The sequence below is a fragment of the Anomalospiza imberbis genome, chromosome 20 (assembly GCF_031753505.1).
Source record: "Anomalospiza imberbis isolate Cuckoo-Finch-1a 21T00152 chromosome 20, ASM3175350v1, whole genome shotgun sequence".
In the NCBI taxonomy this organism is placed as follows: Eukaryota; Metazoa; Chordata; class Aves; order Passeriformes; family Viduidae; genus Anomalospiza; species Anomalospiza imberbis.
In genome coordinates this window covers 1,614,770-1,638,887 of record NC_089700.1, presented here as the reverse complement: position 1 = coordinate 1,638,887, position 24,118 = coordinate 1,614,770, and the positions used below count along the sequence as shown (strand labels likewise).

At 45.4% G+C, this 24,118-nt stretch overlaps 1 protein-coding gene and 1 long non-coding RNA gene across 10 annotated transcripts in view; both read left to right on the top strand.

The window, feature by feature from the left end:
- AUTS2 (activator of transcription and developmental regulator AUTS2) overlaps nucleotides 1-24,118 on the top strand; it is a 785,653-nt gene that overhangs the window by 547,443 nt on the left and 214,092 nt on the right. The window lies entirely within an intron of this gene.
- On the top strand, nucleotides 18,418-19,485 carry LOC137485582 (uncharacterized). The gene is made up of 2 exons (XR_011005379.1): nucleotides 18,418-18,519; nucleotides 18,969-19,485. It is a non-coding gene; the product is annotated as an uncharacterized lncRNA (long non-coding RNA).

Below are 24,118 nucleotides of genomic sequence, written 5' to 3'. Positions count from 1 at the left end.
CATCAGTAGTGCCCAACATCCTCAGTGTTCACTAATAACCAGGAGAGCTGGGGGTTCTCAGCAGGATTAGAGGTTTGAAGATCCTTTACCCAAATGCCTTATATCATGATGATATTGGCCTCCAGCTGTGGAGCTGTTCTAGCAGTGAATTGACAAATTGCTCTTGGTTGGACCTCGCTCAGTGTGTTCTGAGGGCTGTGGAGTTGTGCCCTTCCCACCAGACACAGCTTGGCCTGAAATGTTTCTGGGAACAGGAGATCTGCTTTTCTTTAAGACTATGTCTTGCGGATTTTGATACGCTGTTGTGTACAGAATGCAGGGTTAATTGCTGCAGAGCAGTTCTGTACTCGCTCTTCAGAAAATGCAGAGGAAGCACTTTTGCTACATTTAGGATTTTTGAGGGCAAACCCCCACTGATCCTCCATAGAGATCCACGAGGGGTAAAAGTAATGCATACAGGTACACAGTTCTGCTACAATAAATAAAACCTGGAACCCAGGAAGAATCCAGAGCCTTTGAATGAAACATGGCAGATCAGTGTCAGGGAAGGCGTGTGACAGATGGAGGGGCTGAAGGATCAGCTGGTTGAAGCTGGCCCGGAGGGGCCACTGAGAGCAGCAGAATGAAGGAAGGAGCAGGAGCTGGGAGCCTGAGGAGCAGCTGGGTGGCGAGGGGTGGCAGTGGCAAAGGCAGTGTCTCAGCCTGGTCCTTCTCCCTGCCTTGGATCCGTGCCTATCTGGCTGTAAATCACAGCTGCTATCTGATCTCTGCTAGGTGATGGCTGTGCCTCCAATCCAGCCTTTAATTGGGAGCTGACAGGCAGAGCCACTTTCTGTCTGTGTCTGCCCTCAAATGAGAGGTTTCTCCAGAGGTTTCTCCTGACGAAGAAACAAGGATATTTAATTGAAACAATGATGCAGCCCCTGCTTAGCGGCGCTGTAGCTAAGGCTGTGTCAGCATCTCAATTTTAAATGACATATTTTGGGTGGATAATTTGTCTATTTATATAGATTCATGCTCCTTCACTTCAGTTTGACACACAGGACTGGACTGGAGCACTCAAAGTAGACATTTCACCCTCCTGTTGCTGAAAAGTCTGAAGAGGTAGCAGGCATGTCTGTGGAGGGAGAGTATATTTGGAAGACCTGCATCAGAGTGAGAAGCACTAATTCTCAGAGAGATGTCATTTTCCATCCCAGGATCCTTTCAGCAAATGCCACTGGGATTTCTTACTGAATCAGAAAAAAGTCTGGATCCCAGGGGAACTCTGATTTTCTCCATTAAAAACTCTGTCAGTCTTACTCTTTGAGCAGGTCTCCAGAGCTGATAATCTAAAATTAGGGCAAGCTATTGCACAGCTGACAAATTTAAGTGCAACTGTATTAGCTTTTGATATCTCAATACAATCTTATAAATTATACCCATGGTAATTAATACAATATTAAAAACATAAGTGCAAACACAAAGTTTGTCTTCTGGAAATCAAAGGAATTCTTGTTTGGAAAAGACATACAAAGAGCTCTGATAAGAAGGTCAGGTGCTAAAGATGAGGTAGGAAATGAGGTCCTGTTTTATTCTCCATCGCTACCATCTCCTCTCACTGCTCTGTTTAATTTTAAAATTAAAGGCTTGATCTGAGGCACTTCAGTGATTTTTCACTTCTTAAGAAAAGACTTCATTGATCAGGGAAGCTGCTTTGCAGAGCACACAGAGCAGGGCAGCTGCTGGCTGGAGTTGTACTTGGATGGATGTGCAGCCTGAAAAACCACCGCTATTGATGCCTCAGTGCTGTGTTTATCTCAGGAGCAGCCCATCAGTTTAGGAGGCTCTTGAATGCCTCTGGAGCAAGGTGTCCCAGGGCCCAGCAGTGTCTGGCTGCTCCTGGCTGCAGCCCAAGCGTCCCTGCTGAACTGGGCTCAGCCTTGGTGCCCCTGGTGCAGGATGGGGAGCGAGGACAGAGCTCAGCCAAACCAGTGCCTGAATTTGCCAGGTGTTGGCAGCTGTTCAGAAGAGGGGAGTAACAAAGGGAGGGATTGGGATTAGGATGAGTGGGTGTTGTGCTTGCCAAGGAGCCTGTGCTGGTGGGACTGTGTTGCTTCATTCTTTTTCTCTTTTAAAGAAAATTTTCTTCTTTGAAGAGAAAAGTACTGTGCTGTTAAAAGCACTAAAAGAGCTGGAGGATGATCTTTCTTGAATCAGATTATTTTTAATGATAATGCTGATACATCTGCTTGCTTTCAATCAGGTACAAACCAAAGAATGGCATGGGAAATACCATAAATGGTATGGACTCTGCTATGCCCAGGTAAAAGGGGTGGCTATTCTGCACCAAAGCATTCACACCTGCACCCTCTGTATGTTTCTGCAGCACTTTTGGCCAATTATTTTGTGTGTGGACTTTGGAGAGACATTTCTGAGTAGCATTTTGGCAGGTGTGTGTCTCCCAGTTTATTGCACAGGCTGCATTTTAGTGTTTGGTGGTTAAAAAAACACACAAACAAATGTTTATATGTTTGTGTGTGCTTGTAGTTCTTTCCAACTTTGCAAACTCGACTGATTTAGATAGTAATAAATGCTCTGATAAACCAAAGAGGAACTTGGGAAGGGCCTGCTAAAACCATGCCAGTGCACAGCTCTGGATAAATTAAGAGTCTGTTGGTCATGAGCTTCAGGAGCCGTTTCCTTCTGCCCTGCAGACCTGGAATGTCTCTGCTGAAAGCACAGAGCATCCTGCCCAGCTGGGGCAGAGCTGCTCCCTGTCCTCTTCACCCCAAAGCATGTGTAGGACACAGCAAATTGTCCTTTCCAGGGGAACAGGAAAAGCCCAGAACAGCCCCCACCACTGGAAAAAGAGTGCCAGAGTAGGCAGCTGCTTTGCACAGGGCTGTGTTCTCTCCATTCTGCAAAAGCTTTGTCATAAATGGATTAAATGGTGGTGAAATTGCTTTATGCCACCTTATATACAAGTGTAAAATATATTACATTTTTAAACAGGTGCAACACACTCTCATGGGAGCAGTTGCATCAGGCTGGGATTTATTAGTAGGGTGCTTGGAAACAAAACTGCATTTGGGATATTTCTTCCTCACCCCTGGGAGGAATGAGGGAAGTGGGTAGCACTTCAAGGGAAAAACATCCCCCTGGATGGTGCCAGGGCTGTGGCACAGAGACAGGTGGGAGCCAGCTACATTTATACCACCACAGCCACACAGTGCTACAGTAATATCTCTATTATTCTTATGGTTTAAAACTCTGCCAGGCTTTCCCTTTGGTGTTTATGCACTCCTGGAATATAAATAATAAATCACAATTTTCCTAGTCTGAAAAACTTTAGTCATAAAGGGAACTCTGAGCATTTATTGAGCTGTTGAAAGAAGGGCTTGCCATCAGACTTGGGTTTTTTTTTTCATCCTGTTCCTCACACTTCTCAACCATAAGTGCAGGTATAGGAAGATTGGGGGTGGTTTTTAGAGGAAAACTTCAAAATGTAAAGTGTGTGAACTCCAGCCTAATAATAAGAAGAAAGAAATTGGTGTGTGGCCTTAGGATGTGTGAGACATTGATGTTTCTCCCAGCCAGGGAACAGCAAGGACTCACTGAGGGGCTCCTGTGGGTTGGGAGTCCCTGGGGTTCCTGAAGGGGGACTGGCTCAATATGGGCTTTGTTTGGGAGCTCTGGGGGGCTGGTGGAGGGATCCTGCCCTCCCCAGATCAGATCTCCTCAATATGGGCTTTGTTTGGGAGCTCTGGGGGGCTGGTGGAGGGATCCTGCCCTCCCCAGATCAGATCTCCTCAATATGGGCTTTGTTTGGGAGCTCTGGGGGGCTGGTGGAGGGATCCTGCCCTCCCCAGATCAGATCTCCTCAATATGGGCTTTGTTTGGGAGCTCTGGGGGCTGGTGGAGGGATCCTGCCCTCCCCAGATCAGATCTCCTCAATATGGGCTTTGTTTGGGAGCTCTGGGGGGCTGGTGGAGGGATCCTGCCCTCCCCAGATCAGATCTCCTCAATATGGGCTTTGTTTGGGAGCTCTGGGGGGCTGGTGGAGGGATCCTGCCCTCCCCAGATCAGATCTCCTCAATATGGGCTTTGTTTGGGAGCTCTGGGGGGCTGGTGGAGGGATCCTGCCCTCCCCAGATCAGATCTCCTCAATATGGGCTTTGTTTGGGAGCTCTGGGGGCTGGTGGAGGGATCCTGCCCTCCCCAGATCAGATCTCCTCAATATGGGCTTTGTTTGGGAGCTCTGGGGGGCTGGTGGAGGGATCCTGTCCTCCCCAGATCACATCTCCTCAATATGGGCTTTGTTTGGGAGCTCTGGGGGGCTGGTGGAGGGATCCTGCCCTCCCCAGATCAGATCTCTCTGCGTTCTGTGCCACAGGTTGGGCTGGCACATAAGGGCTGGGAGGCTGTCAGGCCATTCAGCCCCTCTGTGCTCCAGGAAGGGCACAGCATTGCTCACAGGAAGGAGCTGAAAACTCCTTGGATGGTGGCTACCAACCACCACGTTTGGCAAACGAGGGGACACAGTGGCTGAGAACCCAATTTTAATCAATTACTTCAGGTCGTGGGATACTGCTGTCTTACTGTTTGGCATATATTTCTTTTGGCTAAGGGTAGGATTAGAGAAATCATTCTTCAGTATTATTCCAAAAACTATTTCTGCAAAGCTGGGATGTTTCCCACAAGGGCGATTTACCCTGCATATTTGTACAGGTGTTGTCTTTTTAAGTCTGGAAAACGCAGCACCTTAAACTTGCCCCAGGGGTGAAAGATCGCCCAGCCTCTCCATGCTAGCGAGGCTCCGGCAATCGGGAAGTATTTCTTACTGTTTAAGGCCCATTAGGAGGGAAGATAAGGCTCCTTTTTATTCATTTGACGTGCCGCACGGAGGGCCCCCGTAGTTCGAGTGACAATAAGCCGAGCCGAGCGTGTTTGCTGTGAAGGATGCGGCGCTCAGGTGGGGAGCTCCGGGCTGGTCCCGTCCTTTGTCACCGCTGTCACTCGGGGATGTGTGCTCCTGCCCTCTTCCCCTCCCCCGCCCCGCTCCCCTTCCCTTTCATTTTTTTTGGTACCCATTTCGTGTAGAAAATTTGTATTTACTTTGGGAGTGTAATTTGTTCCTCATGGATAATGTGACCCTTAGCGGAGCTGGATCATGGGTTAGTTGAAGTGATATTTTCCGCTAATGGTAGTCGTACATCATTGCTGTCAGCTCGGGTTAGGAGGCAAGCACATTACAGCTCCATTTTACCTCTGCAGGCATCTGGGATTATTTGCCATAACTGAGTATGACATGACCACACTACAGAGTGCATTAAAATTTTACTAGCTGCTCAGGCAAGTTCCTTGGCTCCAGCCTGCCTGCAGGCAGCCGCAGTGACGGATACCTCTGAGGTCCTGACTTGCTGCACCAAGGATACTCAATGTCAATGGCCCAAACAGGTTTTGCTCTCCCCAGGGCTCAAGCCCAGCTCCTGGCAGTGAGTAAACAATGCAGAGCTGGAGCAGGGGAGGGCAGGTTGGCACAGATGCCCCTCCGAGGGTCCCCGATGTGCTGGAAGCCCCGGCACTGTCACATCAGTGTCTTGAGACACTGCACAGCCATCAGGGCTTAAAAAGTGTCATTTGCAGGCTGGCTTGTGGGGATAAAAATAAAACCATTGTATGAAAATTCAAACTGATAGCAAAAAGCATCCAGGGCTGTGGAATGGTACATGCTAACCGTGTAACAGGCATGGAGCAGGATGCATAACTAGTATGGGATATGCAAATGCAGCAAATGCAGCAAATGCTGATGTTATGAATGTATGCTCATGTTGCACTCGATTTTCTGCTCTGTGCATATGTGCCGTCATATTTACACCTGTGGCAGCACACACCTGTGCCCAGTATTTAAATTTTTTATAATTTTTCTATAAGCAATTACTGTACTCGAACAGGACTTTAGAATACCAGCCATAGCTGATCTGCATGTGTACACGTGCCTGCTATGAAAATCATAGACATTGCTTTCATTGAACATATCTGTTTATATAGATGTACATTATTTGCAATGTGTCTGTTTGTATATATTGACATTCCAAATTAGAGGTATAGCTATACAGAGAATTGTGTGCTGAGGAAATTTGGGGGAGAGGTTAAATTGAACATAGTAGTGGTTTTAAATGCTTCTTGAAAAAGCATAATATATACCCCAAGAAAATTTTATTGCAGCCTCCTGGTGGTTTTATAAATATCTACAACACATGTCTGTGCTGCCCACAAGCTTTCCTCCCTACAGCAGCACTAATATCTATAATAATTTCAGGCAAAAGGTACATAGTTATAGAGTGTGTTTCTGTAAGGTAAGCATTGTGTGTGTCTGAAATCCTCCAAGCTGGTCTCCTCTGTCCTCATTCTGTTGTTCTGTGAATTAGCAGATGGAGGAAGAATGGAAAAACTCCAGTTTCGTTTGTGTGGCTTTTTTGTTGTCTCTTTTGAAGTGTTTAATAGCATTTGTATTCACTGTGAGATGAAAAGAGGGGTGGGGGTAGGCAGCTCGTGGGCTTGTGGGGGGAAGATTGTCTGGCCTCACAGAGTCATGGAACAGTTTGTGTTGGAAGGGACCTTAAAGATCATCCCATTCCAACTCCAGAGTGCCCTGAATCCCCACCTTTCCCTGTTCAACCCTGCCAGGTGCACTCCACTTTTTCTGAAGTGTCCAAGGCCAGGTTGGACAGGGCTTTGAGCAGCCTGGGATACTGGAAGGAGTCCCTGCCCATGACATGGGGTGGAATGGGATGGGCTTTAAGGTCACTTCCAGCCCAAACCATTCTGTTCCTGTGATCTAGAGCCGAGTTTCAGGATGTGATACTGATTTGCAGGTTTTTTTTTTTTGGTATAACACATTGCTGGCAATAAATATTCCTATCCTAATTGCAACACTCGGAGCCAAACTTTATTATATGCCCAAGAGTTGTACCTGTGCCTGGATTGTAGGATTTGATTCTTGGTAGGAGAGGAAAGAAGAAGAGATTAAAGATTAAAGCTGGTGATGTGCTCAGTGCTGTACAAGAAACAGAAGAGACACTTTCAGACATCTCTAAGGATAACATGCAAATTCCTAAAGCCTTCCCAGCAGCTTAGATCACAGTGAGAAAGACATTCCAAATGATAGATAGTTTTGCTTGTTCACTTTATAGTGTTACATCTTCTTTTTTATGTGTAGCAAAACTTTTATCAAAGTGGTTCCATGAAGGGTGTACGTGGGAATGCCAGGCAAGATTTCACTTTCAGGTGCCACTGGTGCAGAGTGAGTGAAATCACAGAGTGGTTTTCTGATCTTGCACGTAGCAAGTTGTGATTTCAGCTCAGGGAAGATGTGTGTCTGTGTCTGCACACAATGCATGTGCCCACATGCTCTCTCTGTCCTGAAAGATGAGAATTTTAAACTTAATTTAGAATGTTTGAACTGATCTCTTAGTAGATTGAGAAGTTTTGTCTGTTATTTTGCACAAGTGTCTGTACACAATCCACACAAAAGTAAGATGAGATGTCCTGAAAGGAAATCTGTGTCCTGAAAGGTGCAATTCTTGTGGTCACCACACCCCCATGGAGCTGCTGTAGGTTAGAGCTGAGCTTTGGAGGTGTGTTACTGGTATTGACGAATGGGCACATGTGTGTGGAGACAGACAGAAATTCAGTCTGTGGATCTTGGAGTTTGGCCATGGCCAAACATATCTAGGTTCTACAAAGTGTTCTTTAAGGATTATATGTTATTCAAGCACAATATTCATACACACTTTATGCTCTTGGATAACATCTGGTTTTCATTACAAATCAGGTTTTATAATCACATATGAGGCATGCTCCCCATTCCTGAATGTCTGTTCTCACTTTTCCTTGAAAATAAAAAGGCTTGGGATTGAGAGCTGAGAAGGTGAGACATTTCTTTGGAGGTTTCTTTAGAAAGAAAAGAAAAAAACTACATATAGAACAAAGTTATGGCAGTTATTTAATGGTTTTAATAGTCTTGGAGGCCACAACACATGTAACCGTCTCAGGTTTCTCACAAACATATCCAAGGACAGGCTGAAAACAAGGAGACAGGAAATTAAATGCATGCGCCGATGAATTGAGAAGGATTCCAGCAAGGACCATGCTGGTTCTCTAGATACTTCTCTCCATGTGGCTCAGGGAGGGTATTGTGGACCTGGAAGTGGTATAACACAGCTACTGTGTCTCTTGGATTCCAGAAATTCCCCAAACAGGGCAGAAGTGAAGAGAATAACATGTGCCTTGAATTAGAGTTAGACCTGCAGGTACCAGCAGAGTAAAGACCACTCTGGGCTTTCATCTTCCTGTTTATCCAGGGCAGGTTTGGCAAAACCTCTCCCTCCCTTCTCCCTCGTGACATTGCCAGCCAAGGAAACCCCTTCTCCCAAAACCTCTGCCTGCTCTGTCACCCTCCAGTGAACCCCCGGGTTCTCTGTTGGAAGGAGATGGCTCTGAGATGGCAGAGATGTTCTGAGGGTCAGGGAGTGGGAGCTTTTAGGAAAGCAGGCCCTGAGCCTGCCTGGTGTTGGTGGGGAACTCCATGAATGTGCTGGAAGCATCTCAGAAGGCACCACACAAGAAAACAGGAAAAGCTCAAAACGAGTCTATCTGACCGCTGGCGGGTTCTCCCAGGCTCCCAGGGTGGGCACACTGTGATTGATGTGGCTACTGGTCTGCACACTGGGAGGTACTGGGGAGCTGGGAGTGTGAAAGAATTGGCTTAAGGTGAACCTGACGTGCTTTGCTTTGGAAATGAGGGTCAGTCTGTGTGCACTGACTCTTGCAAGCCTTTCTGTGACCTCTGTGAAAAGCCTGGAATCACTTGCAGGCATTGCAAAGATGCCTGGTTTGTAATTTTCTTTTAGTAGGAAACACCAAGAAGACCTTTGTGTCTTTAAAAATTGCCTGGACTTTCTAATTCATGCTGATCTCTCTCCTGAAAATGCACCACTGAATTTCTGGGCTTTGCAGGCTGCCTCAACATCCTATTTCAGCTGACTCTGGACAGGCAGACAATATTAAACAAGGTTGTTCATTCATAACAAAAGCATCCTAATTGAGTTACGTTATTACATTAACTGTAGCAATCAGATTGAACCAAATCACTGAGCGATAATGTCGTTTTCCAGGGTATCATTTGTAGGAACCAGTTGTCCTGTAAGATGCAATAACTCACTTAATCCTGTGGAGTTTATGGTGACTTATGTATCATATCAAATTCCTTACTTTCAGGGAAAAACTGAGCAGTTAATGCATGGCTGTGAATGTGCAAGTGATGAGTTTATAGGGAAACATTTAGCAGATCCTAGACAAACTGAAGAATGAGTGATAGTCTATAATAATCTCAGAGAAAGGGGCTGTTCTAGGAACGGGTAAGACATGAAACATTTTCAGACTGTGAACTTCTGCCAACGCATGGGTGGTGCAGTTTGTTTCAGGGGCTGATAGATGGCTGCTTTATTGGCTCTGAGCTGCCCAGGGAGCACACATTCTCAGCCAGACACTGGGAAGGAGGATAGAGGTGAATTTTGGACTGTACATGCCAAATGTTTACAAGTAACCTCATTTAGAAAACTTGGTTTCTGATGGCATTTTTATGTGATGCCAAGACACTGCTGGGGATTCCTGCTAATGCACTTAAAGGGTTTTTTTGTTTGGTTGGTTTTGCAAAGCCATGATGAGGAGAGGAGATGAGGAGAGGTGTCAGACAGTTCAGAGCAGAGGGATGGGATGTGGGAAGGCCAGGGTCAGCCCCACTGAGGTGCCCCTGAGGGGGCACACTCTGGTGGGCAGCACTGGGAGCCATCCAGCCTCCCTGCTCATGTGTTTCTCTTCCTGTGCCCTGCTTTGTTCCTGGCCTGCACCAGCATTTAAACTCCCAGGAACTGGGTTTGCCTCAGGCATTGATATGAGCTCAGTGCAGCAGCCTGGGAGTGTGTTCCTTCTTCCTTTGTGGTGTCTCTGGTTCAGGCAAGCTCGTGGCTGCAGCTCCATCAGTCACAGAGTGAGGGGCGCTCATCACCTCAGACTCCTGAATCCTGCTTCCCAGCTTACCTGCTGGTGGGAGCTGAGAGCCCTCCACTGCCCGGAGCTGAAGAGGCAGAATATAAATATTATATAGATATTTTTATTATATAAAAGTATTTATATAAATAAATATATTTAAATGAAATTATAAATATTATAAATTAAATTACCTTTTCTTTTAAATAAATTATATTTATTTGTCTTTATATAAATAAATCATTATTTCTATAAATAAACCCTTCGAGCCCTGTGCAGTGCAGCCTCTGCTCTTGGATACACTGCCAGGGTCACTTTGCTGATGGTGCCACAGCAGGGCAGGAGGGCTGCTGGGTGGGGGGCACTACAGGATGGGCAGTTGTTTTGAAAATGGCAGAAATCCACAGCACCTTGTACTCCCAGGAAAATACAAACATGCTGGAAGATGGTAGTTATTGTGTATCCTCAGAAATGCAATGGAAGAGCAGCCCCATCAGACTTCTGTAGGATCACCAAGGAGCTTTCGTTTCTCTCTGCTGGTCCAAGAACAAGAGCAGCTCTGACCTTACTCCTTGCATGGTCTTTGTCTGTGGCTCCATTTCAGTGTAAATATGAGGTTCAAGACAGGAGACATTTGGCAACAGAAGCCTGAAATCCAAGTAGTGTTCTGCTATTTCTGTACTGCTGTTTCTTGCAGCAGCCCTCAGAAACCCTGTCCACATGGGATTCCTTTGGACCTAGGCACAGTGCAGACAGAGAGAAACCATCCTTACTCCTAAATCTTTTGATAAAAATTAATGATATTGTATGACAATAAGGGGGAATTAAATATAAGTAAATGGAAACTTTGAATAGGGGATGGTTTGGGTTGGAAGGGACATTAAAGATCATCTTGTTCCACCCCCTCTCCATGAATAAATATATCATTCATGTCAGGAAATACAGATCTCCCAAATCCCATGCCCAGCATTCAGAGTTTTGCTTTGTTTTACTTCTGGTTTTGGTTTTTTTTTATTTCTTAGTTTAGTGGCTCCTGATGGCGATTTGCGTTTTGCTTTTGAACCAGGGCTGCCCCTGAGTGCCAAGGGGACGGGACCTGCAAAGGTCAGGGTGTTCTCCAGGACATTCTGGAGACCAGCAGTGGTCCCTGGAATCAGGGATCTCCAGGATCCTCTGATGCTGGTCCCTCTCATCCAGCATTCCCTGAGGCAGAAGGCTGCCCTGAGCGACCTGTCAGGTTTGCTCACAGAGCATCTCCCAGGGCTGCTGGGCTGGAGGGGCTCCTGCCCTGCCCACGGGTCCGACAGCCTCTGTAGGACTGCTGCCTTTAGGATTCACCCCCTTAAAATCCACAGTGGGATGCCTGAATCTGTGATTCGTAGCCCAGAATGTGATTTCTGGGGGTCCTGGGGCAGGAAAATGAGAGGCGACCACTTGGCACTGTGCATTCCTGGGGTTTTGGCTGATGTGACAACTGGGGCATTTTCTATGTTTCTTTTCTGTGCCTGATTTATATGTATGGTTACAAAATACTTATTTAAATTAATGATTGTCTTTAAGTAATTTAATGCTTGTTTTTGTTAATGGGAAACCTGACTAAAGAGCTTTCAGTGAGCTGCTGTAGCAAATCATTACACACTCCCTGCTACTTCCTGTGGCAACATTAATCAGAATGGACTCATTGGCTACTAATGCAGATGCTGCATGTAATTCAGTGTAAATTTTATTGTAATTTACCAATAATTAATGTCCACTTATTCTGAAGTGCTAATGACACAAAAAATGAATTCCATTTGGTGTAGGGGTCACCCTACTTTACAGACACTAAGGAAAATAGAATGGTTTGCATGGAAGGGACCTTAAAGAGCCTCTAGTTCCAGCTGGTGCTTCACAGCTCAAAATGGCCACAGTGCTCCAGGGACGTGAGTCCAGCAGTATTTCTGTAGGTATTTCTTTAAACACAGGTGGGGTATGGACTGGTTTCCTTTCTAGATCTGGGGACAATGGCCGTGTGTCATTTGGGCTGGGCTGTGGGGTGGATTGCATCACTCCGGAAAAGAAGGAAAGCTGATTCTTTGGACTGCTGGGACAGGGAGAAAAATCAGAGTGCTCTCTGTGACTCCATGAAATAGGCTGAGGGGGCTGAGCTGAGCAGTGTTATGTGTTTTTCCAGTAGGAATAAAGGACTGAAGCTGAAAATGCTCTTTACTCTGCCCTTTTTCACAGGGGAATGCCACGTTTTTCTGGAAGTTCATTCTTATTCATAAGACTATTTTCTCTACATAAATTCACTAAGGTTTAGTCAAAACTTCCCATGAACCATATTGCTCAATATATAATCTGTTTACCACAATATTTGCTATACCAGCTAAATATATTAAAAATAATACATAGAATAATACATAGAAATATACATAGAAAATTACTAGATGAGCAGGAACCAAGTCACACTTAAGTGGTGTGTTTAGGATGTTTTGTGAGTAAACAGCAAGTCCTAGAACCAAAGCACCCCCTGTATAACATGCACTTCAAAATGAAGCTTTTCAGCTGGGAACATGAAGCTGTGGGCTGCAGAGAGTAACAAGCTGGAGCTGGAAGTGGACAAGAGTAAACGCTTCGATTCACATTGAAATGATTTCTCCTGCCTAGTATAATTTAACCTGCCCACACTGCTAAACTTCTGTATTACACAGTGCTGTCAGACTGTCAGGAGGAATGATAAGCCTCCTGGAAGCCTCAGCCTGTTACACAGGGAGAACATTCCAGCCAGCATTTCCTTGCACATTTTTAAGACTTTTAGCTTGGTCTCTCAAGTATAAAGAATACCCTACTTCATGACCCCAGCCTCTTGTTAGTTGATAGATGGAATCTTTTCTTAAGCTGAGTCCCTTGTCTATTATGTTTGCAGAATTCAAGGTTTCTCTTTAAGCTTCCTGGCTTACTGCCAGAAGTCCATGGCTTTGTTACCCAAAGAAATTGCCTTTTTATTAACAGGAAGACGATCTCTGCAATGGCAAAGGTGTCAATCTGCTTCCAGGTGAGGGAGAACAATTTTAAAAGTGTGATCTCATACTTTTGCAACTGCCAATAACTACCAAAAATAGCAAAGAACCATTGTAGTGGCTGGGGCTTTTTTGTTTGACTGGTTTATAATTTGAAAAGCTGGGATATAACATAAAAGCAAAATACAAGCTGTAGTAATTTCTGTGTTTTCCATGTTCCTTTAATCTCAAATTTCTCATCACTATAAACTGTAGTCTTCATACCCAGGAAAAATGCACATAATGTAAGCTGGGCTTTGGCTTCATTCTCATGTCAAGAACTTGTGCTCTAAAACAAAGGAACTCCCTTCCCATGTACATCTCAGTAAATTGTGTTCTGGAGCACCTGAGCAGGGGTGGCTGCATCAGGTGGGTGCTGTAGGAGGAATATTCCCTGTGCCATCCTGGCTGCAGCCTGGCCACTGCAACAGCCCAGCTGGTCAGGACTGGGGATCATCACTGATTTCTGTGTCACACCACAGAGTTCCACCTCTGCCATCCAAGTGAAAGAAATCAATCAAGTAAGGCTTCCTAGGGATTCTCATTTAAGAACTTCAGGGCTTTTTCATGTGACTGCTTACTCAGGACCCAGCAGCAGAAAAAGATTCCAGGCCACAGCTAATCAGACAAGTGATTCCACTCACCTGAAGTATCAGAACTAGTTAGGAAGAGATTCCTCTAGCAGGAGGCATTCATGCTTATCTGTAGGTGTTGTTAAAGCCTTTTTTTCTCTTTAGGTAATGGCCAGCTACTGCACTTTTCTGGATTTCAGTAAAGGTGGCAAATAATTGAGAGGGGTGGAAATAATTAATTTCAGTACCAATTGAGAACCAGTTGCAGTGACAGATACTTTATTTCACCTTTTTGCAGGAATCGCTGTGTAATAAAACTCCTAAGCACATTTTCACAAGTGCAAAAACACTAATTCACATTTGTAAGAGACTGAGAGGCAGAAGGCCCCAGCAATATGCTGAGTAATAAACCACCATAGGGTTATTTCACTGATTGCTGCCTACAGGACTTGGATAAATTTCTAAGGACATGAAGAACAATGAAACAGTGAAGCAGGAAAAAGGGAATTCAAGATAAAGCACATTTTGAAGAGCTCTTTAATTAGTTACAGATTCACATTCTAGTGTGTGTGATTTCCCACCACCATAAAAGCATAATGAAAAAATCCCACATTAAATGCTCCTTCCCCCACTGTGGAGTGTCTTGCTTTAAAATCCACACTAAGTACCATCACATTCCCTTCTTTCTTTTGCTAATATTGACCTTGTAAGGGGCTAGACTTGCAGTTGTTATAAATCAGTCCAACACTGATTGCTACTGAGCTTTCTTGATTTGCATCAGCTAAGGCTCTAGCCCGAGTGCATCCTCTGAGCATGAAATGAAGACAGAAGTCAGTGCTAAATGAAGTTGACCCTTTCCTTGAATTTGCAGTCAGTGGAGGGGCTCCTGAAATCTGAACTGCCAGGGCTGTGTCATTTGTGTCCCTTGGACAGCCACAGTTCAGGTCACACTGCCAGACTCCCTGGCTAAGGCCTGACTGAAAACCTGAGCGTGTTTGTTCTTGCCCCATTTTTGTATCTGGGATAAAAAATTATCTCAGTGTCCTTGCTCAGGTGTCAGGACAGTTAACAGGGAAGAGGCTGTGATGGGCAGGGAAGTAAAACCTGCAGTCCATCTCATGAATGGCACTTCTCCCCGGCAGACCAAATCTCTCCTGGTCTTGCTCCTAACAAATCCAGCATCTTACCTCTTTTTGCACATTCTAACACGAGTCACTTGCAGTTTGAAAGTCTAAAAGAAGGTGATGGGAGTGTATCCACTGTGGTCTGTCATAAGAAGGGTTGTGCTATGGCAAATTCATCTGCAGGGGGGGGTTGTGTGTTTCTTTTAATATTCAGTAGCCAGCCACATCTCATCTGATGTCCTCTCAGAAATGTGGGATCCTTTGTGGATTTGTTACCTTATGTTAAGCATTTCCCAGGAGTGTTGAAGTGCTTAATGCATCTTTGTGGCTTTTCAGCTCAGAGTTCTGATTGTGAAGACGTGAAGGGAAGAAATGATTGGGAGGATTTGTCACCTGGTTTCATTTGAACAATTGCTTTTCCCCCTTGGTCAGATGTGGGACAGAACAGGAATCACCTAAATGTAGATAGATTGCAGTAACACATGACAGTTCTTTATTGGTTTCCATTACCTATGCTGCTCATTTCCCCAGAGGAAAGGGCAGCTAATACTGTATATTTTTTAACATAAACCAAAGGGAAGGATAAGCCAGTGCATATGAAACGATGGCTCTTTATTCTCCATATGCACTGAATTGAATTGCAATTTCCTCCTTTCATTTTCTCTTGGTTCTCTGTATGTCAGAGCAGCCAGGTATGTTTGTAGTCCTTCACCAGCAGATGATCACTGAAGGCCCACAGGTAACGAGTGGACACACGTGGTGCAGTGGCAGGGTTTTCAGGCACAGCTCTGCTAATGAATTGATGGTGCTACAAAAAGGCAGAGGAACTTTTGCATGCTCCCATTTTAGCTTACTGCAAACCTTTTCTGTCTCTGTTATAGGTGTTCCACACCTTTATTTAGATATTTCTTTTAGCCTTCTCATTGTGTCCGTATATAAATTCAAGGTCTGTGTATCTGAGGAGCTCACAGTCAGTGCTTTCCCTTTGCAGACACCAAAATTTGACTTCTTCCTTCTGCTCTAGTGCACATCATTACAAGGTGAGGAAAGCAGCATTTGGGAAAGGTTTTCAGAGGTGCAAGAAAGAATATGAGGTCCCAGTGAAAGAGGAGGCCTGCTGAGGTGGCCTGGGCAAAATCTGTGTCCTGTTTTCTCCTTTTCTCTCTCTCTCCTTCTCCCCCCCTTAACAGGTTTTCTAGCTGTTTCTTTGAATAAAAAATTAATAATGGCAAAAGCTTGTAGCTGGTCCCCGGGGTAGAATAGTGGCTAAGGATGTAAAAGAATGATTTGAACAAACAGTCTCAGGAGGATAAATGAAGTGCTATGAGTTCTGTAAGTAAAGGGAAAATATCTATAACTGAAAATATTTGCCTAGTTAAGCAACTTCTATAATAAAACTTTAGCCACAGCATTAGCAGCTTGAAATGGATTTTTAAGCCCAGACAATCTAGGAGACTATATTTAATTTTCCTAATAGACATACAGTGTTGAGATGTCCAAATCATGTGAATTCTGAAGGACAAGGTTTTTAGATTGCATTTGGATGCCTGAAGATACAAATAAGTTTCCTATGGGATTTTTAGAAGGGCATAAGCAAATCAGGCAGCTCAGTTAGTTTTGATTTTAATGGAGCTGCATACCCACCATGCTTTTTGTGCCTCCTCCTTCCTGCAGGGATTTACTTTCTCTAGCACAAGACAGTTTAAAGTGATACTTGGAAGCCCAAGTCACTTACAGAAAATGCACCCCTGAGTTCCTCAGAGCCGTGCTGACAACCTGCAAACTGGAAGCACAAGTCCAGTTCTCTGCCATGGGTCATGTGTGGCCAAGCAGCAGCCCCTGTGCCAGCCCTGCCTGCCAGCCAGCCATTCCCTGTTCCAGCCTCTGGAACACGATCCCTACAGCTCAACCAGCATGGCCTGGGCTGGCTTACATTTAACAGACATTAAATAAGGACCTACTTTGATTTTCCTAGGCTGCTGTCCATGATGCATTGCTGCAGAGAGCTCCCAATTTAAATATAAAACCTGTTTTAAATATAAAATATTCCTATTGTATAAATATAAATAATATATATTATATAAATATAAAATGTTTATATTATATATTTTAAATCTAAAACCTGGGAAGGGGAGGTTTGTGCAGCTCACGCTGCTCCGTGCTTTTCTGTGCTCCAATGGATCCTGCCTCTCTCTGTCCCAATGACCTTGCTGTTGTGTCCTGGGGACCTTATCAAAGATTCCTGCCAAACTGCAATGAGCCACGGCCACGCTCCCAGCCTGATGACTGATAATCTTGGAAGTGGCAGTTAATTGGTGAGAGCAAGGCCAGAGGCAGGAGCAGGGCCCCTCTCCAGCCCTGCTCTGCAGCATCCTGCCAGTGCATCTGGGCTCAGAGGGAGGGAGCACCCCACCCTCCATTCCTTTTGTTCCTCTCTTTGTTAAGTAATTAATCTCATTCTGCTGAGATAAATTTTTTCTATTAAAAGGGGAAAAAAAAACCCTTCAGACAAAACAACATTTGGGGGAGAGGAGGAGGGAGGGGGAGAGGAGTCCTCCTCACAGTTTGTTAATTGGTTCTTTCACCTGACAGTAGTTTGTGTCAATTAACTTGATACTCAGTGAAAGTGAAATTAATCCACCTGGGTCAAAAGCAGCTATTAATTTTTAATCAAAACAAAATGCTCACTCGACAGATTTGTAGCTCCACTTAGAATAAACAAGGTACACATGAGGTGGAATGTGCCACGGGCTCCGCTGCGCCGAGGTGCTCCTGGGGATGATTCCTTTCTCTCCTGCAAAGGGCAGAGGTGAGGCCACTGGGCTGCTAACGACAGTTGTGTTCAGAGGCTGTTTCCCAGCTGGATGTGCAGTGTTTCCCCAGGCTGTTTAAACCCTTCCCACAGTGGTTGTGGGCAGCAGGGGCTGAGCCTGGGGGCTGTGGGACATGCTCCTCCCTTGCCCTGCTGGGCTCAGGCCATCCCTCGCTGTCGCTCCTCTGGGATACACGCAGACACAGCCCTGTCCCTGCTCTGTGACCCACGGGGCACCCATGGCACCTGCAGCCCCCCAGGAGCCTCTGCTCCAGCGCCTGTGGCAGCAGGGAGAAGCTGACTCTCATGGAGGGGAGCTTCCTCCATGAAAGGGAGCTGGGAGCACAAAGCTGTCCCAGGATTTCTTCTGTCCTGTGCACTAAAACAACGAGGGCAAAAGTCTCATGGAAATCGTTTGTTTTGAAGAAACCCACAGTGCTCCAGGTGGCTGGTCAGTGTGTTCAGATTTATCCTAAACATAGGCAGAAGCAAAAACTTTGGAGCTTGCTTTTGTCTATGAGATGCATTGGGATTAAATGCTATTAATAATGACCTGTGCCAGATGTAGGGTTTTGTTCACAGAACCCTAAAATGTCCTGAGTGTGAAGGGACCCACAGGGATCACCCAGTCCAGCCCCTGTCCCAGAACAGACACCCCAACAATCCCAGCCTGGGCATCCCTGGAGCTCCTGGAGCTCTGGCAGCCTCGGGCCGTGCCCATTCCCTGGGCAGCCTGGGCAGTGCCAGCACCCTTTGGGGAAAAACCTTTCCTGATCTCCAGCCTGACCTGCCCTGGCCCAGCTCCAGCTGTTCCTGTCCCACCAAGCAGAGGTGGGAGCTGTCCCTCAGGAGGAGCTGCATCTCTGATGGGGTCTGAGTCTGTCTCCTCTGCTCAGCTGATGAACTGAAGGAAGTTGAGGTGAATTATTCTTGAGGTATGTACAGAAAAGCCAACTTCCAAATCTCCTAAGGTGGTTTAAAATTCCTCTTTTCTCCTTTCTGTCTCTCTTTTGGTCTCTTCTTCTTGAAAGCTTCGATCTCTGTGAGACTCAAAGGGAATAAAATAGGAATCCCTCCACTTTGCTCAGTACTGAGCATGTAGCAGCAGCTCTTGTAGGGCTCTGAAGAGCAGATTATTTGGGACACACAAAAGGTGATGGACTAAGTGCAGCCTGAGGGGCAGAGATCCAAGCAGAGCTGGGCTCCTGTTCTGTGTGTGGCACAGGGAGCAGCAGAGAGGAAGGAGTCTCTGGTTTGTACCTGTGTTGCAAAGGCCAAAGATACTTTAAAAAATATATTTTATATTGATTACTTGGAAGGAATGTTCTATTATAAGCCCTGTTGGGCCTGACTCAAAGTGCCAGAGGTGCCCACATACACCAAGTCACCCTGCAGGCACAGCTTGCCAAGTGAATCCAAAAGGACCACAGTGGGACAGCCCCATCACTTGCCATGAGCATTTGGAGAAGCAGATTATGGTTCTGCAGGCAGCACAGCTCACCCCAGCTCTTCTGGAGATGACAGATGGAAGATTAATAATGAACTGGGAATAAACTGTTCTTCAGAGGGTCCAGGAGGGAATTCCCATGGGAGCTCTGCAGCTGCTCCACTGTGGTAGAGCTGTGTGGGGGATTTTTCTCTGCCCTGAGCACCAGCTGTGGTGCTGGGCAGGGGAAGCAGCTCACTGGGGACTGACCTTGCCCAGGGGGAGCTGGCAGTGGTTGGCATTTGTGCTGCCACTGCAGTGAGCCGGCACTGGGAGACTTTAAATGAAGAGGTGTCAGTCCTGCTGCACCCTGCAGTGCCTCAGTCCTGTGCTAAAGCAGCTCACTCAGACACCCACACTCACAGCTCTTCTCACTTTCTCATTACTTTGTAGACAATAAAAGCAAAATATTATCTGTTGGTTGTCAAGGTACCAAGCCTTAGAGGGGATTTTTCCCCCCCCTTTTTTTTTTTCCTTTCCCCAAGTAGTATCATGTCTTGGGATTTTTAGACACTAATTGGATTTTTTTTTTTTTTTTTTTTTTTTTTTTTTTTTTTTTTTTGTGAGTATTCTTTTGTGAGGTGAACCTGTCTGCACACCAGAGTGCTGGGGGCCATTTATACCTGTGCAACTTATTACCTGCTCCTGCCCTGATTTAGCCAAATGGATCAGAACAGTCTCTCCATCTGCAGTAATTCATTAATCAACAGTAGCCCACAATCCTCGTGCAGGGGAGCCTGATCTCATGTGTGATGCTGCTCTTCCAGGTGTTCCTCTTTCCAATATTGTAATTAAAGGAAATCTGACCTATGTGCTGGAGTTAATAGATATTTTTATTACACATGCTCAAAGACATAAAATGGTTGCTCATTCTTCCTTTTCTTTCAGCTTTGGTCCACTTAGCTGCCAGGGCTGCCTGGAGAATGTGTAACCTGGATTATTGTTAGGATTTTAACAGAAAAGAATATATTCTCCAGGGAAAGACAGGGTAAGGCAAGTGAGTGACACAGGAGTGGCAGCCTCCTCCAGTGTCACGTATGCAGAGGATATTAATAGGCAGCAGCAAGACAAGGCTGTGGTTGAGAGCACGGAGGGGCTGTGTCTGTCAGACATCAGCAGCAGTAGAGCCAATAACAACAACTTTATACAGCCAGACAGATTAGCTGGAACCTGCCACTGCCCTTGATGCTCTTGGAAGGTGCCTCAAAACCTGTAGTGAGCATAAACCACCTGGCACTGATTACCTCCTCGTTCCACAGAGGAGATCCTCAGCAGCAAAGGGAGCATAAAGCTGGGATATCCCATGTGTGCTTCATCAAAGGGCTCCTGCCACGCAGTGGGTTGTAGGCACTGCTTCCTGGAGCATCCCTGGGTGCTCTTCCAGGTGCTTTCCAGGCTGATTCTGCCTCACCAGCATTGTGAAAGAACAGCCTCAGCTGCTCTGTTTGTGTGGCACAGAGGGTAGCAGCCCTCAGGAACTGCTCTGCACCTCACCCTGTGTGAATGGCCTTTAGCCATTCCTTCTCATTCCTTCTTCTCATCTTTTTTTTTTTTGTTTTGTTTTTTGTCTTTTTAATCATTCCTGTAACAAAGTGTGAGATTGGTAGAAAGTGTGATGCTCTGACAAGTGGAAGCTTACATTTCTGATTAGTTATTTGTATCTCTTGTAAATAGGTAATCCTTTTTTCCCCTTTCACGTTAATATAATTTATTTGCAGAGAGATTAGGGACCTTATCTGAACTCAGGGAGGAAGTTTGGTGTTCTGAGGCTTAAACCTTCATCATCAGAAATGTTGCTTCCTCTGTTGCTCCAGCTTACCACAGCCACATCAGGTGCTCAAACCAATATCATGCATCCACACAAGAAGCCTGTCCCCAACTCTAATAATATCTGTAATGACTTGGATGCAGGCTCTAGCTGGGGATTAATGACAGACTGACTGGCTCTAATGGGCCTCAGATCATCAACTGCCTCTCTGTTGGTCATTAATCCCCAGGAAACAGCCCGTGCTGAAACTACCATTGCTTAATTAGAACATGGTTGGCCAGTTGCTGCACAGCTCTGGCTGTGGCTTTGGGGGAATAAAGGGAATAAAATGGCTTTATGAACCTCTTGAGTGTCAGATGGACCTTCTGCCATTCTCCATGTGCCTAGAGACTGTGCATCCTCAGGGACAGGCTGGAAGGCAGACTGCCTGAACTCTGCCTCTTCATTGTTGGGACTCTTTTTCTGGCTCAGGACAGTCCTTATTTAATTTCAAGGCAGAAAATCCCACATTCCTTTAGAACTGCTGGTAAGGTCTAAATGCCAGTGAACTGTGTTTATTCAGAGGTGGTAAAAGTGTGTTTTTAATGGAAAATACCAGGTTTAAGTCACCTCATGTACTGTGGTGCAATAGCATGGGTTCTCCCCTCCTCCCACATTTCGTGTTTATTCATTGCATTTTTCTTCTTAGTCTAGAGCCATAAGGGAAATACATTTCACCTGTAATTTTCTGAGAAGAATAAAAGAGATTTAATCCTTTCCTAGTTTAGATCAACATCCATGTGATCCTCCCTTACCTTAAGATATGGAGAACTCCTTTACTTTTCAGAAGTCTTTGATCTCTGTTTGTTCAAGCCCCTGTTTGAAGAAGATGCTTTTTCAGTGGCAATATTAATTAATCATCATGTCCCCAAACAGCATAACCCTACTTGTACATGCTCCAAATATGATCCAAAGCCCAGTGAAATATTTCTTTTCAGTGGTTTGGATCAGGCCCTGGAAGCACCTGGATATGATGAATGAAGCTCCACTCTGCTGGGCATAAGGCTTGTCCATGGGATTTGTTGTAATTAAGCTTATTCTTCCTAACCTCAGGCTGATCCCTTGTTTTGATGGCCTGTGCTCCTCTGCTTCCCATTATCCATGAATAGTGTTTGATGCCAGAACAGAGGGGGGAAGACCCTTTTTCCTCAGCCCCATGTGAAATTCTGAACATTTAGACATCTTTAGAACATACTACACGCGTTCAACTTTTATAAGGCCAGTATAACACTTGCAAAAGTTTGATAGATTCCAGGATGTAAGCAGAGTCCTCGTTAGCCTGTTTTGGAAAAGCCCCAGTGGCCTGGCCCCAGAGCTGCACACTCACTCCCTGGGCTGTTTATGAGCAGTAGCTGTGAGCAGGTCACTGAGAATGGAGCACCATCAGTCTCCACAATGTCCCCACGGCTCTGGCTGCCCACACCAGCCTAGTTAAAATTTTAGGAGCAGTAAATGGGGAGATCATGAGTATGAGGTGCTATTTTGACCAGTATTTCCAGACTCACTGGATCCTGCATCACCCATTATTCTCCAAATGCTTTCCATAAGAGCACAGCTCCACAGCTGCCAGGACAGCTAAAAGTGGAACCTGCAGCACAAATCCATGGCAGGAGGTGATGGAAAGTGATCACAGCACAGTCTGATGCTGCCTCCCATGCTGTCACCCACAAATCCTGGGGCACTGCCACGAATTGGAACTGCATTGGAGAGCCACTTACAATGCTCTTGTGAAGCACACAGATATTTGGAGATTTATCTAAAGATTTGTGGGCTCCATGGAAAGAAGAAATGTGTAGAGGTGGAGTGGAAGGTTGACCATTTGCTGTGTAAAACACCAGTCAGGACAAGGTCACCAGAGGTCACTTGCTTTATGTCATGCACCCCACTCTGTCACTGGAGGAAGCACACAAGCTTTTTTGCAGGTTTTGTTTGGTTTTGATTGGGGTGATGGTGTGCAACACCCCATGGCAGTGAAATGAGTAGGTGTATTTATAAATCTCTAAGTTACTTCTCAGGAAATATTAAGCTTATTATCAAGATCCTTAAAACCAAGCTTCATCTGTAGAAAATTGCCTCATGCTGTGACTTTTTCACTGAGAATTTGAGTCCATTACCTACCTATTAAGCAGTTAGGAGATCTGATTTTAATGTCTGTAATAGAGCTTTTAATTTTAATGGAAAGGAGCGGTAGCAGATGCTGCAGTGAAGAATTTCACATGTTCCCTGCTCTTGTGGAGCTGCTCCAGTTGCAGGATTCAAACCAAAGCATGGAGCTTTTTTTTTTTCCAAGGGCAGGAGTGGGGTATGGTCAAAGCTCTGTCAGTGCTGAGAGCCCAAAGGGAATCTAAGCACCACAGAAATGCTGATTCCACCAGAGTTCCCAGCTGAATCTGTGTTTAAACAGAGTACAGGGGCTATGCTGCTCCTGTGGTACTCAGGAGAAACCCACCCAAATGGAAATAGGCCATAAATGGCTTGTTGGTGTCCTTATCCTTCCTGCCTCCTGGCCTGGAACAGTCCTTACCTCATTCACTCTTCTTTCATGTCTTAGCATCCATGTCTTCATTAGAGCTAAGAGGAAGAAAATCCAGAATATTTTGCTTTGAGGTAATCAGTCTTTGGGCATTTTGTCTTCCCACTTTGAACTGTGGGTGTTGTGTAGAGAATCTCAGTCCCAGACACTTTCTCACTAAATACTGAAGTTGTGGGAGACTCTGCCTGTTTGGCAGTGTTTTCCTTCCGCAGTTTGATCATTTCTGTGGAGCATCTGGAGTGTCTGCTTGGTCCCAGTATCTGAGGTGAGCTGCAGGTGTGAGACACAAACCCAGCCACCCAAGGTTCTGACTGCACAGGCCTCTCTCTGTAGCTCACATGTAGGGACAGAGATCTGTAATATTGAGCCCCCAGACCTCTACAGTCAGAGCTGTATTTGACCAGCTGGAGCACCAAGTCCTAGCAAGCAACAGAAAGCCTTTTAATCCATTTATATTGATGCAGCCAGAAGAATAAAGTGTGTGCAAGTACCCTGAGATTAGCTGATATTCTACAAGCAGACTCTTTCACCAATTTATCTATGTTTCAGTCCCACAGAAGTGGATCCTAGCTGGGAGACAGAATTCTGCTACCCAGAATAACATCCCAGTTCCTAGTGAAGGATATTCTGGGTTTTGCAAGCTCTTTGGAATGAGTTCTGTAGGAACCTCAGATTGGCTGTAGCAGAATAGGTCTGGACACTCAAACA